Below are 17,831 nucleotides of genomic sequence, written 5' to 3'. Positions count from 1 at the left end.
CAAACCTTTAAAAGAATTTTTTTTTTAAATGCTAGGCTGTAGTTTGTACACAGCACAAGATGGGATGGAGGGGCCAGGGGGCTAGTGCTACGATGTCGGTCACCAGCCACTGGCCACAAGCGGCTCTTTACATTAAAATCAATGTCAAAATGCAGTCAAATTAACCACATTTGAGTCCTCAGCAGCCGCAGTATCGGGCAGCTCAGATACAGAGCATTTCCGTCGTCGTATAGCGTTCTCCTGGCCAGGGCCGGCCTTGAGCATGCAGTGCTGGCTGGCCTCGTGGGCGAGCACCCGTGCTTCATGGCCCTCGTGAACAGATGTGTGCCCTGGATGCTTGCTCAACACGCAGCTTCCTGGAGAGAGAGGCCCCCTGCCCGGCTCCCCGGCCTGTGGCCTCCTTCCCTCCACCCCCTCCCGTCTTTGGCTTTTCTCCTGGCCCCCACCATGGCCCTTCCTAGGCTCCCAGGGTGAGGCTGGCCTACGGATGGATCTACTTGCCCGCATTAACCCTTTCCAGGGTGGTGGGGGCTGGGGAGTGGAGGTGGGTGTGGTGTGGCCGCCCCTCTGCACTGCCCGCCCTCCCCTCCCCCCGGAACTGTGCCCAGAGTGGGACCTGTGTGCCTGGGGGATCTGCTAGAGGGACTGGAGAGATCTGACCACCATGTGCTTTATTGTACCCATCTCCCCAGATGTATCTGTTGAAGTCCTAACACTTCAGAATATGACTATTGGGAGATATGGTCTGATATATATTTATCTACCCACAGCCCACCCCTAGGGCTCCTGAGTCCACAGGTCTGCAGCGGGCTGAAGAATATGTATTTTTTAAACTCTCAAGATTTTTTTTTAGTTAATTTGAAACTTCAGGAAAAGCCGCAGAAATGGGAGAGTCCCCGTACACCCCTCACTGAGGTCCCCCCACAGTGCCATCTTCCCTAACTGTGACAGTGAGGAGACACGGCAGTTAACGTGGCCGCAGGACCAACTGCTGAACTGCAGGCTCTGTTCGCAGCCCCCCATTTACTACTGTCTTTCTGTTCCAGGATCCGACCCAGGACTCACTGCGTTTCATGGCTACTTCTCTTCCAATCTGGCCTCCCGAGGTGATTCTGACGCGGTGATTCAGGGCCGTCTCCCGTAAGACACTGGCCCATGGATTCGTCCCAGGAGACGGCAGGAGGCTGAGAACGGGGGCCCTGGGGCGGGCAGGTGCTGATGGAGGGGAGAGCTTGGTGGGGTAGATCGGGAGAGGCGGTGCTTCAGGGGCCCCGGGCCTCAGCGGTGCGTGTGCATGTCTGTGTGCACGTGAGCGCATGCAGACACACATCTGTGTGTCCATGTGCATGTCCACGCGTCTGTGTGTGCAAGTATGTGATGGCAGATGCGTGTCTGCGTGCCTGGGCGTTTGCAGTCATCTCTGCGCGCACATGTGCGGGTGGGCACGCGTGTTGAGTTGGGTGGTGAAGAGCAGTGAGACCAGGGGATCTTGAGGCCAGCAGAGCGGCTGCCAGTGCAGGGGAAGCCTTCCCCCTCCCCCGAGAAAACCCCAAAGTCTCTTCAGTACCAAGTAAGCATCTAATGTCATAACAAACTAACATTAAAGATTTCTAAAAGCAACATGAAACTAAACTAACATCGTGAAAAGCAGGGGAGGCACATGAGGGTGTAAGGTGTGTTAAGCATCCTACAACTTGATGACCCAGGGTAACCTTTTAGGGTCCTGGAGATGCCGGTGAACTGCAGGCTTATTAGGGTAAGAATCCATGTTAAAAATGTACGAGCTAAAATACTAGGAAAAGAATGTATGCCTTCCAAAAATAGAGGAGGGGAAAGGGCAACGTTTACCGAGAGCTTGCTGTGTGTTGCTGCTGCTCCCGTGAGCTCTTCCCATGGTCTTCCGAGTTTTTTTTTTTTTTTTTTTTTAATGTCCATTTCACAGATGGGAAAGTGGAGGCACTGAGAGCTCGGGGAGCCTGCCAAGGGTCACCGGCTCCAGGATAAGGGTCCAGGCAGTTTGGCCCAGTGACCTCGAGCCCATCGTCGCCCTGGGGAAGAAGAAAAAAGCAAAGGAAAAGTGTAAGAAACACAAGCATGTACGGGACACACGTTCTTCTCGACTCCCATCGACACGCTGAAGAGACCGAAGCTGGGGCTCCGAGGCGGGGTGGCCAAGGTCACCTCAGGGGAGAGGCGGGACGGCGTAGTGGGCCCAGTGTAGCCTTCCAGCCCATCGCCCCACACAACCCTTCACCCGGAGCCAGAGAGTGGCCCTGACAGCAGCAAAGAAGTGAAAATACAGGGCTGCTTGTATCCTTAATAATAGAAGAGGCCAGTCACTGTAATCAAGCTGGAGACCACCCAGGACATCAGCTAACACATCCTAGGGAGAACAGCAGCTTCCAGATGCTCCCTGGAGCTGAGCCCAGAGCAGTGCCTGCAGTGTGGGCCGGGAGCTCATCTCTGGAACAGGATTTTTAAGGGCCCTGCTTCATCGCAGGTCACCTAGTCAGCTACTCTGAGCATGTCGCTTTTGAGATTCATTTAAGCAATATTTGCTTCTCTGCCACATTCAACAAATCCAAACCAGTTTTTTTTTTTTTTTTCCCGAGTCATAGAGGGACATGAGTGCAGAAAAGCTATTTATTTGCCTCGCAAACAAGCTTCCTGTTTCACACTGAGACCACCAAGGTATCTGCAGGCATGTATTTCATTGTTCTCTGAAGGCAGAAGTAATATATGTTCATTCTCTAAGCTTGGAAAATACAGAAAAGGACAAGAAGGAAATTCAAAGTCACCCATAATTTGGAGACTACACCTGTCAGCCCTATTACATATATAAACATGTTTTTTTTTTTAACATAAAAGTCTACAATTTATTGTATATGTTATTATAGGTATAATATACATGTTATATGTATTTAGAGATACATATGTATGAGGAAAACTTAAAGGAAAAGGTTAGGGTAGTGATTAATACGGGGGAGTGAGAGGGCTGTGCCAGGCAGAAGAGACAGGGGACTCTGTAAACAGGCCGTATCTGTATTTTAAGCTGGGTGGTGGGTTCTTAGGCTTCCCAGGTGGTGCAGTGGTAAAGAATTCACTTGCCAATGCAGGAAACGCAAGAGGCATGGGTTTGATCCCTAGGTTGGGAAGATCCTCTGGAGAAGGAAATGGCAATCCGCTCCAGTATTCTAGCCTGGAAAATCCCATGGACAGAGGAGCCTGGCTGGCTACGGGCTATGACGTTGGACTTGACTGAGTGACTGAGCACGCACGTGGGAAGGCACAGTGAGTATCTGGGTATGTAATGTTCTTCAAACGATATATAAAGATTATATCTCTTTTTGGCCTATGGTACAGTTTACAGTTATACCATCTTGTTTTTAACGGTATCTCCCCTCCCTTGTTTATGTGACAAACACTTGCTGGGCACCTCCTCTATTCCCGGCATCGACGCACAAAGACCCTGTCCCTGGGAGCCCGTGTTTGAGTGGAGAGGAGACAGCGGAGCTCGGGGGCTGAGCGGGGCAGTTTGTGATTGTCACAGAATGGTCAGGGGATTCTCACTGAGAAGGTGACATGGAGTAGAGACCGGGAGGAGCAGAGAGAGGGTGCCACTTAGGTCTCTAGGGGCAGACCTCCCAGGAAGCAGGAACGGCCAGGGCACAACTGGGGGGGATTCGGGAACCAGGAGAAGCCCCTGTGTTGTAGCAGCGGGGGGCGGGGGCAGGGGAGGGAGGCGGGTGAGAGGGAAACAGAAAAGAGCCCAGAGGCCAGCCTGCGGAGGGATCCCTGACCCCTGAGGAGGGATGGGTCAGCATCGCAGGACCTGGCTTTTCTCCCAGGGAAATGGGCAGCCCCGGAGGATTCTGAGCAGAGAGCTGGTGTGATCTCACAGGGTCACTCTGGCTGCCGTTGAGAATGGATTTTGGAGTGGCGGTGGGCAGGAGGAGGGAGACCACTTAGGAGGCCTGCAAGGTATCCAAGGAGAGACGGGGGTGATTGGGAGGAGGTGGTGAGATGTGAGCGGATTCTGGGTCTTTCCTGAAGACAGAACCCATGGAACTTCCTGTTGGATTGGATGTGGGCGCAGGAGAGGAATCAATGCCACTGCCAGGATTTTTGACCTGAACAAGGGGGAGACTGGAGCGGTGATCTTCCCCCAGATGAGGAAGGCTGCGTGAGGGGCGGAGGGGGAAAGAGGAGAACCACTGTGGTGGGGTGGTCCCTGGAGGCCAAGGCATGGGGTACGCAGAAAAGGGTGCTGCCCACGGGTCAGATGAGACCAGATGGAGAACCGACGTCGGATTCAGGAACTTGACGGCCCCGTTCTGGTGAATGTCACAGGTGGACTGGTGACCCCTCCAAAATACGGGCCCTGGTGCATGTGAACATGACCTCATTTGCAAAAGGGACGTTTCAGATGGAATTAAGGAAAAGATCTTGAGATGAGCGCACCCTGGATTTAGCGTGGGCCCTAAACCCAGTGCCGTGTGTCTTACATGAGACAGAAAAGGAGAAGACATCCAGGGAAGAAGGCCACGTGACAGTGGAGGCCGAGACTGGGCGATGCAGGGTCGTCAGGGGCTGCTGGCTGCCACCAGCCCAGAGGAGAGGGGGCTGGACCTCGTTCTCCGTCAGAGCCGCCAGAAGGAATAAGCCTGCTGACCCCGTGACTCTGGATTCCCGGCCTTCTGAGCCGAAGTTCTCTTGTTTTAAGGGACCCAGTGTGCAGTGGTGCTTTGCTCAGGCCACCCAGGAAATTAATAGGGCAGAGGAGTCGGGGAGTGGGTAGGAATCCTGGTTGGCTTAAGAGAGGACTGGGGCTGGGGGCTGGGGGCTGGGGAGGGAGGCGGGGTGGGGGGACGAGGTTTGGGTGTTGTGGGCACAGGAGCTGCTGCCCGTGTGGCTGAGATGCCGGGGTTTGGGGAGGGAGGCTCCCTCCTGTCTGCTTTGATTTTCCCAAAACATGGAGTGACCATTTCCCACGTCTTCACATTTTACATCATTTTAGAATTTTTAATATAAACTGATGGATTATTGAAGATCATTCCATTATTCATCGGGTGAGACACGCTTACCTTTTGAGAGCAAGCATCATTTTCTATCAATCCTTTGAAGTGCCTGGGGCTTCCTGGCACCAGCCACATGCCCCCACCTCCAGGAGCTGGGAGAGGAGCCCTTGGCCTGTGGATTCTGCACGCAGTGGGGACCGGTGCCCCATGTCCCGGGCCTGGAATCCAATTGATTCCTGGGGCGATGGAGGCTTACAGCTGTTGGGGTTTCAGACAGCCAGCTCTGTCTCTCAACAGCCTCACGTACTTGCTTAAAATTCCAGAATTTAATCATCACGCTCAGCATAAAAATAAGAGGGGTAGGTGGCGGGAGGGGAAAATACTGAGGGAAATGTGTGGGACCACAGGCCCCAGCTTGAGGTGGGAAGTGTGTTTATTCCCCCGGCTGAGCAGAGTGGATTCTGGCATTGATGCTGATGGCTCTGTGCAGCTGGGCACCCAAGCGCCAGCCAGCCCACTGCTTCATCCACGTGGGTGCAGCCGGGGATGTGGGACCGTCCTGCCAAGGTTGCAAAGCCGGTCCTTCGAGAGATGATGTAACCCTCCCAGCAGGGCCTGTGAACAAGGCCATGAATCCCTGTGGGGTGACATCTGTCCTGGTTCTCCCTGGTCCATGCAACGGTTTCTCTGAGGCAGTTTTGACTATGTACACACACATTTTGCTTGGAGCACCAGCCCTTCACCCCCAGGAAATCTGGGGCGTCCTTGCGTCGGTTTATTGTTTCATGCCGCCTCTCACTAAAGGCGTTACTGATCTCCTGTCATGCGTGGGTCACCCTGCTTCATGTCAAATAAAATAACTGATTCTCAAATACTGTTTTCACCAAGTGATCCAGGCAATTGACTAGAGGGTTTAGCGTCTCCGTGGACTAGAGGTCCTTGTGCAGACTAACACATTTGGATGGGTTTAGCCCTGGCTGCAATAAGCTTTAAATGTGGCTTCCTGTGAACAACAGAGCAAACCATTCATCAATTCTGCACACCTCCAGGGCCACTTCTGGGGGGTGTTGCTGGGTCTTCAAAAATGTTTCCACTCCTGAGGCAAAAAGACTGGCTGTTTGAGGACCCTGGTTTTGATCAGTGTTGCAAGCATCTTCTTCCTCGATGCCAGGCAGTATCTGAGACCAGCATTGCTCTGTGTTTCTGAATTGCCACCCTGACAAGAAATAAATTCACCAGGTTCTACGACTTAGCCTTCAGAGCTCTCATCTCCCACTCTTTCCCTGGCTTGTACTTGGAGGCATTCCTAATGAGAGGCTTGTCTGCCTGGAAGTCAAGGAAGCCGGTCCGGCTCTGAATTACCGGTGTGGGGTTTTCACTTTTATTTATAGGACGTGTTGTCTGGGATGAGCCAAGTGCTGGATCTTCCAGGGGATCATGGAGGAAACATTCCCACACATTTTGAAATTCTTCTCTCTGTCTGAACAAGAGGTTGCCGAGGAGAAATTTACCTAATTCTTTTTTTTTTTTTTTTAATCACGATAAGAAAAGCATCCTGGCTGGTAGTCGAATGAACATGCTGTCAAGCGGCCACAAGAACAGAGTTTGCAGAGGCTTCTACGTATTCACAGGGATGGCTCTGTGGAAAAGCCCTTTCCTACCACTCCACAAATTTTTCCTAGACTTACTTTGGTGCTGATGTCGTGTGTCCTATGGCTGTTTCTAATATCACACTCAAAATTATAGTTGGCACCAGAGGAGGGGCTGATGATCCACAAGTGGCAGAAAGAACATGCCATCTTCCCCGACTTTCTTGTCTTCCAGGCCTGGGCTAGTGAGAACCAGATTTCTACTCTCCCCCAGCTTACAGCAGCATTTCAGGCCACGCGGGAAGATGAGAGGGGCTGGGACTATGGTAACTCAAGTTTGTGCTGGGAGGCTGAGCCTCTGCGCTGGGAGCTGTCCATCACTTAGAGAACGGCGTGGTTGAAGGTGCTGTTGCTTGTGAATGTATGACATGTATACGTGGCTCCCAGCTACTTTCAGCCAAACATTTTTTTATTATTATTAATATTAAATGAAAGTGCTTTTGGCTGTTAAGAAAACAGCTCTATAAAACGCCTAAGTGTAATGATCACATCCTCAATACAGTTGATAAGATCTCCCGTATGGAAAATCAGTGCTTTTACGCTTGCTTTTTATCATTTGCCAGTGTGATAGGTATAATGAGAACATCCATCTACGTGGATTAATAAAAATAAAATTTACTGCCTCTTCCTGACATTAATATCATCCTGGATTGCATGACGCCCCTTTTCTCTGTGATTAATTTGGGCTTTTGAAAGACTTTGCTGTATTCATCTAAGATAGCAGTTGAACGGGGTCTAATTGCCAGGGCCTGGTGGCGGAAATTAGTACCGGTGCGTCGATTGGCAAGGGCAGAAGGGACCGCAGGAGCCTGCCGATCTGCAAGCAGCACTCAGCTTCCTGATGTGTGGCTGAAGGTCTTCCCTGAGCCGAGGACACTGGCATTTTGGAGGGACATCATACACTGAGAATGCAAGCTTCAGAGGGAATGAGGGCAGGTAAATAGGGTGACGTACATCCTCATTAAGACAGGTGTTGGTGGGAACTAGAAGACACTCTTCATCTGATGCGCCACTTCTCAGGGCACAGAGGATAGATCGTAAGAGACGGCCGATGCCGCACTTTCTCCGCCAGGAATGTCTGTTAGTCGGCAGATCTGCACGTTGACGCTACAGATAGTAACTGATACTCGTAATTATGACCCCCAGGCAACAGACGTTCCTGGCGAGACTCTGTGTCTGTCGGAGCCAGATTAAATTATGGTCACTGAGGTTTTCGTGCCAAATGCACTTGATTGCTTTATAACTCTTTGAGAAAGGGAGATGTGTGGAAGGTACGGATGTGACGCTCCATTAAGCAGGATATCTGATTGAGACGGGAGGTCTCATCCGAATGTGCTCCTAAAATGTAGAAATGACAGCTCATGGAGGGCAGTTTCCCTTATGGTGGTGACGGTGGGAGGGGATGGAGAGGCAGGCTGGGCTGCCGTGAGCTGACCATGGAAGTGGGGGAAGAACCCCTAACCCACGGGGTCTCTGTACATTATGGGGAAGAGCTCATGGGCAGGACTCCCTGCAGATTATGACATGCAGAAACGTGCCCGGGGCCTCAAAGGACCCGGCAGCTCCCACTGCTGTCAACCAACCAAAATGCCTGCCCAGCGTGGGCCTCTGGGGAGTTCCCATGCTCAGTGACCTAGGCATGTGGGCAGAGTCCAGATTTCCTGTCCGGGCTGTGTGGGGCTTGGTGGGGTAGCGGCCTGCTCAACGGCAGCTCAGCAAGGGATGGTCTCAGAACCCAGCCTCCTGCCTTCCGGGCTCGGGTTTTTCCCCACACCTGTCTCCATGTGTCAGCACCAATGATGGCGAGCCCATTCCTGCCTCAGGACCTTTGCACAGGCGGTTCTCACTGTCTGGAGTGTTCATGTCCTTGACGCTTGCATGATGGGCTCCTTAGTCGTCCTGTTTGCATTATGGATGGTGTCATTTTTTTTCATTTCGTTTATTGATTTATCTTTGGCCGTGCTGGTCTTCGTTGCCGTGTGGGCTTTTCTCTAGCTGCGGCGAGTGGGGCTGCTCTCTAGTCGTGGTGCACAGGTTTCTCACTGCAGTGGCTTCCCTTGCGCAGAGCACGGGCTTGAGGACACACGGGCTTCAGTAGTGGCGATGCCTGGACTCGGTAGTCGCAGCTCCCGGGCTCTAGAGCACAGGCTCAATAGTTGTCAGAGACAGGCTTAGTTGCTCCACAGCATGTGGGATCTTCCTAGACTAGGTATTGAACTAGTGTCTGCTGAACTTTATTGGCAGGTGGATTCTTTACCACTGAGCCACCAAGGAAGCCCTGGAGGCTGTCTTAATGTTGACCTTCCCTGACAGCCCCATCTACAGTGGGGTCACCTTCCATGATGCTATCTTATATTCATACCCTGCACATGCGCCTCACACCTTGTATCTTCCCAAGTTTCTTGTTTGGAGTTTATCATCTATGTCTCCACGAGGGCAGGGGACTTCCAGGCTCCTCTCAGCTGTTTCCCAGGCAGAAAGCCCACTGTGAATGCTCATCACAACTTGGTGAAAGCAACAAAGTTGTGAATTGTTTTGGGTGATTGTGGTCTGACCACACAGTCAAATCCATCCATCCATCCACCCACATACATCCGAATCCAGGAGTGGGAGGCCAGAGCTAGAGCCCTCAGCTGACAGTCCTTCCCTGACATATGGATGGATGACGATGTGGAGGAGAATACTTTTGGGGGACAGGAAAGCGCCCACAATGCAGGTGCTGCTTCAGGCTAGAGGGAGGCCAGGCCCGCTGTGGGCAATGTCCCCCTCTGGTGATGGGCAGAAGGCAAGACTTGCACAGCCCCCTCCCTGGACTGCTAGCCAAAGGCTTTTCATGAAATTGAGTGATAGGTGACAAAAGGAAAAGCAAATCAATAACAAACCCCCCCAAACCCCCCAAACCCTACATAAGCTCTCCCCAGGAAATATCAGAACAGGGGAACCAAGGATTAAGGAGATATCCCCAGAGAGGGCCCCAGATTCTTCTGCACCAGCATGGTGGAGAAGAAAGCGGGCAAGTCCAAAATAAGAACTTGGGTGGACAAAGCCCTGGTCTGCTCTGTGCACACGTGTGGCCTCAGGAGAGTCCTCCCTGTGGCTGGCCCGCATGACTGACAGTTGCCTCTCCAGCCTCTTCCAGGGACGCAGTAAAGGCCTCACGCTCCAGTGGACACAGGGAGGCTTTGTATGTGGTGTAAATGTCGAGCAGTTATTACCGGACACAGGCCCTGCTCACAAGCTGGTGATCACAACTCAACTCCTCACGGCAACACTGGTCTAAATTATGACAAACATGTCCTGTTCCACGTTGGTCCTTGTAGTCAGAGGCTCTTGCATCTTAGACTAGCAAGCAGTCATGGTCCGGCTTGAGTAATAGAAACAATAGTGACAAGGACGAGCCTGAATTATAGGAATAAGAGTAAGATCCACATCGGCAATACAGACAGTTTGCGTTTATGCGGAACGGTCCATGGCCGGACGCTGTGCTGGATGCTGTGTGTACGCTGTATCCAGTCAATGCCAGGCCCTCGGAGTGCCCGCTGTCACTGCCCATGTCATCAATGATGCACGGAGACTCAAAGAAGTTAAATTTCTTACCTATGCACACTCACCGTGCTGGCAGGTAGCAGAGCCTGGATTTGAACCCTGGAGTCTCATACCCAAGCCTCCCTCTGAGCCACCAAGATTCTTGGTCTCTTCTCTAGAGAACGAGGAGGGCTGGTCACACGGGGGCAGTGGCGGGGGGCATTTTGCTCCCTGTCTGGGACTGATGATGACACTCACCCACGCCCGATGGCTGGAAAGGTCCCAGTAGGGCCTCCATCTAGTGCTAATGGTTCTGAAAAACAAACAAAGGGTACAAAAGCACTTAAATGGAAACGCCCCAAATTCAGGAGGGAGAACATTACAACTCTGCTCTCTATCACAGTAACGTTGTGGTTAAGACACTCCTTTCCCTCATGCTGTTGGGACAAATTCCCTTAACTGCTTCTGGGTTCCCTCGTTTGAAGATGAAGGTCACCGACAGGAACGTCTTGTCCCAAGGTTGTGCCAGGCGGCCTCGTGTGCAATAAACAATATAGGGTGGACCCAGCAGAACAGCTAGTTGAGTCGCCAAGTCGTGTCTGACCATTCTGCCACCCCATGGGCTTCGCACGGGATTTCCCAGGTAGGAATACTGGTGTGGGTTGCCATTTCCTTCTCCAGAGGATCTTCCTGACCCAGGAATCAAACCCGCAGCTTCTGCCACATTTCCTGCATTGCAGGCATTCTCTTTACCTCTGAGCCACTGGGGAAGCCCAGACTAGCTCTCAAAGGCCCCATGGGCATCTGGAGGCAGGCGGAGGAGCCAGATGGAGCTGGTTCAAGTCTGTCTGCATCTTCCTCACGTGGGACCATGGCAGGTTACTTAACTCCCCCCAGGCCTTGGTTTTCTCTTCTGTAAAGTGGGAGCAACGTGTCCATCACATGGCCTTCTTGAGGAGGAGGAACAGTCTGTGTGATGTGCCTAATGTTGAGTTGGTTTTCAACACAGAGTAGCCTCTCTGATGATTAGGATTCCATGAATTTTGAACAAGGTGGCAAGCAGAAAAGCATTTCCAGGGACGTCTGCCCCTACTGTGCAGCACTTCTGAGAGCCGGGGACCTTGTCTGCCCTGACGAGGGAGCTCCTGACCATGCCCGCTGCTGGTGCCCATTTTTCCAGGATCCTGCCCCCAGGAACTGTGACCAGTTGTGCGGACCAAGGAGTCCCCATGAGTGAACCCCCAATGGGCCATCCCTCCTGCACATCTAAGAAGGCCCCACTGGGGTGTAGTGGGGAGTGAGCAGGCTGGGGGAGACCGTTTGGTGGGCTTCTTGGGTATAGAGTGACCATCACCTGGGGGTGGAAGAGAGGCCCTAGAGGGAGGGGTCTTGACAAATGCATCCTGGTGGAGACTGTAATAGGACCAACAGGGTCTCGTCAGAATTCGCGTCCTTCCCCAAACCTCAGAATGCGACCTTATTTGGGAATCCAGTCATTGCAGATGTAAATGGTTGAGGTCACTGGAGTAGGAGCCTTCATCCAATATGACCGGGATCCCTACCATGAGAGGAGAAGAGACAGAGACACAGACAGGTGATGGCCATGTGACCACGGAGACAGAGACTGCAGTGAGGCAGCCTCAAGCCAGGATGGGTGGCGGCCACCGGAAGCCCGCAGCAAGGCACAGAGCAGAGGCCCCTTCAGAGCCCCCAGGAAGCAGCCAGCCCTGCTGACACCTTCATTCTGGACGCATGGCCCCCAAACAAAGCAAAGTTTATTTCTGCTGTTTTAAGTGACCCAGGTTTGTGGGACTTTGTTATGGCAACCACAGGAGATGAATACAGTGATTTTTCAGGGAGTGTGCAGAGAGGATCTGCAGAGATGGGCTCTCGGGTCCCTTGGGCAGATGAAGAAGGACGTCATGAGCTCCAGAAAACAGCACCTACGTGTGACGCTTCAATAGATAGAGCAGCCGGTGCTCAGGAGACACACAGGTTAATGGAACAGAATAAGTTCAATGACAGCCTGGCCTCTGTGTGGAAATGTGCATGGTGTTTCAGGTCAGAGGGGGAGAGAGAGACTCTCTAATAAATGGAATTACAATAACTTGGTCTGGAAAGATGAAGCTGGAGTCCCTGACAACCCTCCTTATGTGAAAATGAATTCTATATGGATCAGAGGCTTAGATGTGTTATCTAAAAAAAAAAAAAAAAAAAAAAAAAAAAGCCACAGTTTCTGGAATGGAGCAGACATGCATTTTCTTATTTGTAATAAATACAGCTAAAACACTTGAATGATATATGGAAAACAAACCTAAGAAGCCAATGAAAGGTGGAGAGAATGGTATGGTGCTGAGTTAACCTGTTTTCTTGTGGCCTCAAATATCCCAGACTGGGTGCTGGATAAGCCAGCAAACTAGAAATGCCAACAGGTGCAGATTAAAAACACCCTGAAAAAAATCTGTTCTTTCTCTAGACAAAAGAACCAGGAAAGGGGCAGCCTAGCAAAGTGGGAATTTTTAGACAATAATTGCTATAATCCTGCCAAACACTGCAGAAAATGCTGCAGTCCCAGCCCACCCTGTCAGCAAAGGCTGAGGGAGAAGCCTGCTGGGCTCTAATGAGATGCCCCAATACAGCCCGCTCCCTGGGGTGGCGGCAGAGAAGCCCCTAGGAGGGACTTCCATCCCTACTGGTGGTAACGGGACCCTCCCTCTGTGGGTCTGCTGAAGACTGTGCTGGGGGCGAGCCTCACATGGTGGTGACAGCGGCCCGTCCCCATCCCTACTGGGGGGCTGTCAGGGGAGGTCAGGAGGCGGACCTGAACTTCCATCCTCACCCTGAAGTAATGATGTGGCACCAACTCCTTCTCCTTCCAGACTCATGTCCCAGGAGGCCTGGCAAACAGAAGATTTAAATCATACCCAAGAGTCTCAAAACACAATACCCAAAATACCCAGGTTTCCACAGAAAAATCACTTATACCAAAATCCAGGAATATCTCAACTTGAGCGAGATAAGGCAATCAAGAGACACCAGAGCTGAGATGGCACAGATGTTAGAATCAGCTAAGATTTTAAAGCAGCCATCATAAAAATGCTTCAGAGGATGGACTGAGAGACCATCACACTAAGGGAAGTAAGTCAGGAAGAGAAAGGCAAATACCATACGGTCTCACCCGTATGTGGACTCTAAAACACGACACACATGGACTTATCTACAAAACAGAACAGAGTCACCAGACACAGAGAACAGACTCGTGGTTGCTAAATGGGAGTCTGGAATTACCAGATGCCAACTATTATATGTAAGATGGATAAACAGCAAGGGCCACAGTACAGCACAGGGAGCTGCATTCAATATCCTCTGATAAAGCACAATGCGAAAGAGCATGAAAAAGAATGGATCTATGTAACTGAGTCACTTTGCTGTATAGCAGAAATTAACACATTGTAAATCATCTACACTTTAACAAAAAAATAAAAAATGCTTCAACAAGCCATAATGAATGTCCTTGAAACAAATGAAAACAGAAGACATCTTAGCAAAGAACTAGAAAGTCCCAGCAAAGAGATAAAATACATTAGTAATAATAAAAAGGGACCAAATGGAAAATTTATAACTGAAAAATATAATAATCAAAACAGAAGCTTGATGGAGAAGTTCAACAGCAAAATGATGGGACAGAGGAAAAGATCAGTGAATTTTGATGAGAGAACAATAGAAATGACCTGGTCTGAACAACAGAGAGAAACTAGACTAAAAAACAGCAGCAACAACAACAAGGAAATAACAGAACCTTGGGGAACAGAGGGATGATGATGAAAGACCTGACATCCACTCCATAGACGTTCTGGGAGGAGAGGGAAGAAGGGATCAGGCTAAAAAATTATTCAAAGAAATAAGGGCTTAAAACTCCCCAAATTTGGCAAGAGACACACATCTATGGATGCAAGAAACGGATTAAACCCCAAACAGGTTGCACACAAAAAAATTCATGCCAAGACACATCAAAATAGAATTTCTAAGAACTAAAGGTAAATAAATGATCTTGAATGCAGTAAAACAACACCTTACGTATATGAGGAAAATACTTAGAATTACAGTAGATTTCTTATAAGAAACCAGAACAGCACAATATTTTTCAAAAGCTTACAGAAAATAACTGTCAATCCAGAATTCCATGAAAATATCCTTCAGTAGTGAAGGGGAAATTAAGAACATCTCAGCTGAAGGAAAACCAAGAGAATTTGTCACTAGCTGACCTATCATTAAAGAATGGCTAAAGAAAATTCTTGAAACAGAAACAAATGATAGAAGGAATGTTGAAATACCAGGAATGAAGAAAAGACAATAGAAAGAGTAAAAATTTGGGTAAATACATAGACTCCTTTCTCTTGAGTGTTCTAAAAGATGTTTGATGATAAAGCAAAAATTATAATACTTTCTGGTGAAGTACTCAATATACTCAGAGGAGATATTTATGACAATTATAAGTGGAGAATGTAAAGGGACATAAAGGGAAGTAAGCGTTACATACTTCATTTGAACTGATTGAATGTTGACATTGGTAGACTATGATCTGATATGTATATATAATAAGATTCCTAAAAAAGTATAGAAAAAGACATATTCAAAAATGCTATTTATAAATCAAAATGGAATTCTAAGAAATGTTCAAGTAACTTACAGGAAGGCAAAAAAAAAAAAAAAACCACACAAAAAACAAAAACACACACAAAGAAATGAGAAACAGAGAAAATGAACAAAAAACAAAAAATAAAATGTCAGACTTTGGCACTAACCTATCAATAATGACATTAAGTGTAAATGGTCTAAATATACCAATTGAAAGAGATTGGCAGAATAAATTAGAAGACAGCTGCACTGGAAGATAATTTGGCAGTTTTTAAAAAAATCAAACATACACTTAGCTTATGACCAAGCAATTGCACTCCTGGTATTTATCCCAGAGAAATCAAACATGTTCACAGAGAAGCCTGATTGTTCATAGAAGCTTTGTTTATAATAGCCCCAAGTTGGAAAAAACCCAAATGCCCTATGATAGGTGGGTAATCAGTTAAACTGTGGAATGGCCATATCAAGGAATACTACTCAGCAGTAAAAAGGAATGAACTCTTGATACAGGCATTATGAAGTTCTCAAGGGTATTATGTTGAGTGAAAAGAGCCAACCTCAAGGCTTCACATACTGTATGATTTCACTTATATAAAGTTTTTACAAGGACAAAACTATAGAGATAGAGAACAGATTAGAGGTTGTGCAGGGTTAGAGGTGATGGGGGAAAGGAAGATGGGTCTGACAACAGAGGGGAGACGGGAGATGGGAGAGGACAGGGACCTCTCTGCTCTATCCTTGCAACTGGCTATGAATCTATGATTGATTGTTTCAGAATAAAACGTTAAGAACAAGAAAGGCATAAAAATTACAGAAGAACATGCATGAAAAAAGATCACTTAGAACTCAGAAAGGAAAGAATCAATAAATTGAGCTACATAAAAATAAGACTTCTGTTTGGTAGAATAGACCATAACAGAGTCAAGAGACAGATAAAAATCTGGGAAAACATATTTGCAACATCTGTGGCAGACAAATGTGACAGGCCAGTTTCCCAGCCTCACGGAGTTCACATAAATCAACAAGAAAAAATAACCCAATAGAAAAATGGGCAAAGGATGTGAACGGGCAATTTGCTGAAAAATAAATACAAATGGCCAATAAATGTGGGAAAGCTGCCCAGCCTCGTTCTTAATGAAGGAAATCTAAAACAAACAACAGCGAAATGTGTTGTGCGGTTATCAGATTAACAAAAGTGGAAAACTGTGATGCCCTAGGGCTGGCGATGATGGAGAAGTAGACACTTTCCTACCCAGTAGGTGGGAGCGTAAATCAGTGTATGCTTTCCAGAAGACAATTAGGGAATAATTATGAGAATTAAAAATACTCACAGCAATCCCACTTCTGAGCAGTTATCCTAAAAGCACACCCGCAAGTTTCTCCAGATAACATGCCCCAGGATATTTCTGCACCAATATTTGCATTATATTTATAAAACAGTGTCTGGCACATAGCAAGTGCTGGGTGAGCATTTATTAAACAAATCAATAGAGGAATTCTACTGAAAAGTTCTCTAAAAGGAACAAATAGCATGTGTACAAAAAGACTCCTTTTTGTATTTAAAAATAAGTGTATGTGGTTGCATGTGGATATTTGCACAACACCTGTGTATTTCAGTACAGAAGTGGGAAGGAAGATTTTACTTAATTTCTTAATTTTGTTCCTGTGAGACTGAACTGTGGTTCAGCAAATATTCATTTCCCTCCCTCTTCCCTTCGGGGTGAAGTAGACGGCCCTGTTTGGGTTTGGTCATGTGATTTGCTTTAGCCAATAAAATGCGAGCAAATGTACAAACAGGCTTTATGTACGCTTTTGTGCTTTGGCTCGACATCTTGTACTTCTGATGCTGGCGTGACAAGAACATGCTCTGAGTGATCACTGGTCCTCGTTAGAGAGACCTGGAGACCCACAGACTGAAGCAGGGCTGCTCCAGCCAACTTGCAGAACTGTACAGGAGAGAACTGTCCCTGCGAGCCGCTAAGACTGAAAGATGACTTGTTACACAGCACTGTTACTATAGCAGGTGACTAACGCAGTACCCCTCTAAACTTTTTTTACCTTTTCCAAATCTTACATATGCATGTGTGTATTTATTTTTTACTTTTCTGTATTTTTCTTTACCATATATATAATCATTTTTATTTACTTTTATTATTAAAGATGTCAATAGGTAGGTGAATTTTGAATTTTCTTTAAATACTAAAAAATATTAATAAATGTTATATTTTTTAAAAGGAGGTTTGGAAGGCGGCCAGGGAAGAGTTTTATTTATGACAGTTGTGGGGAGACTTGGATGCCACGTATGACAGAAGTCTATGCTTCTTTGCTTTTCATTGAAGTCTGCATATCACTTTGCAACTGGCGCAGAGTCACCTGCAGGTGAAGAGCTTGGTCCGGGAGGCTGCCTGATGCCCCCTTAGGCCTGGCATGTGCCCAGGTGACATCCCTAAGCAGAAGGGCCTTTCTCGGGCTGTGCTGGATAGCTGTGGTGCAGGTGAGGTCATCCAAGGGGGAGCAAAGCTTGGGAGAAGCGAGCTCAGGACGCCCCCGAGGTGTGGGGAGAGGGCATGCCGTCCCCAGCTGTCTGCAGGAGGTCATCGCAGGAACTCGGGACCAAGCTCGGGATGCGGAACTCGCCCTGCAGGCAGTTGTTTCTGAAACCACGACACACCCCTGGGGGTTGAATGTCAAGGGAGGTGGGATCTGAGGGGCTTTGGGGCTCCTACCAGCCTGGAGCCCATGAGCCAAAGTCCCAGAATCACACTGGACTTGCCTCAGTGCGACTCCCTCTTGTCTGCTGCTTGGGGTCAGCAGTGGCCGCTGAGCCAGGAGAGCTGTCTCTGAGGTGGGAGGTGCTCAGCCCAGCCCGCCTGGTCCACACAGGGCTGTCACAGGACAGACGAGCAGTGTCTCGACTGTGCGCCGCCAGACTGGCTAAGGCTGGGCACCCCGTTCCCCAGACTCTCTTCCTCTGAGTGACTTCTGGTTAAAGGCAGATATG

The sequence above is a fragment of the Bubalus kerabau genome, chromosome 23 (assembly GCF_029407905.1).
Source record: "Bubalus kerabau isolate K-KA32 ecotype Philippines breed swamp buffalo chromosome 23, PCC_UOA_SB_1v2, whole genome shotgun sequence".
Lineage (NCBI taxonomy): Eukaryota > Metazoa > Chordata > Mammalia > Artiodactyla > Bovidae > Bubalus > Bubalus kerabau.
This window is presented reverse-complemented; position numbering follows the sequence as displayed.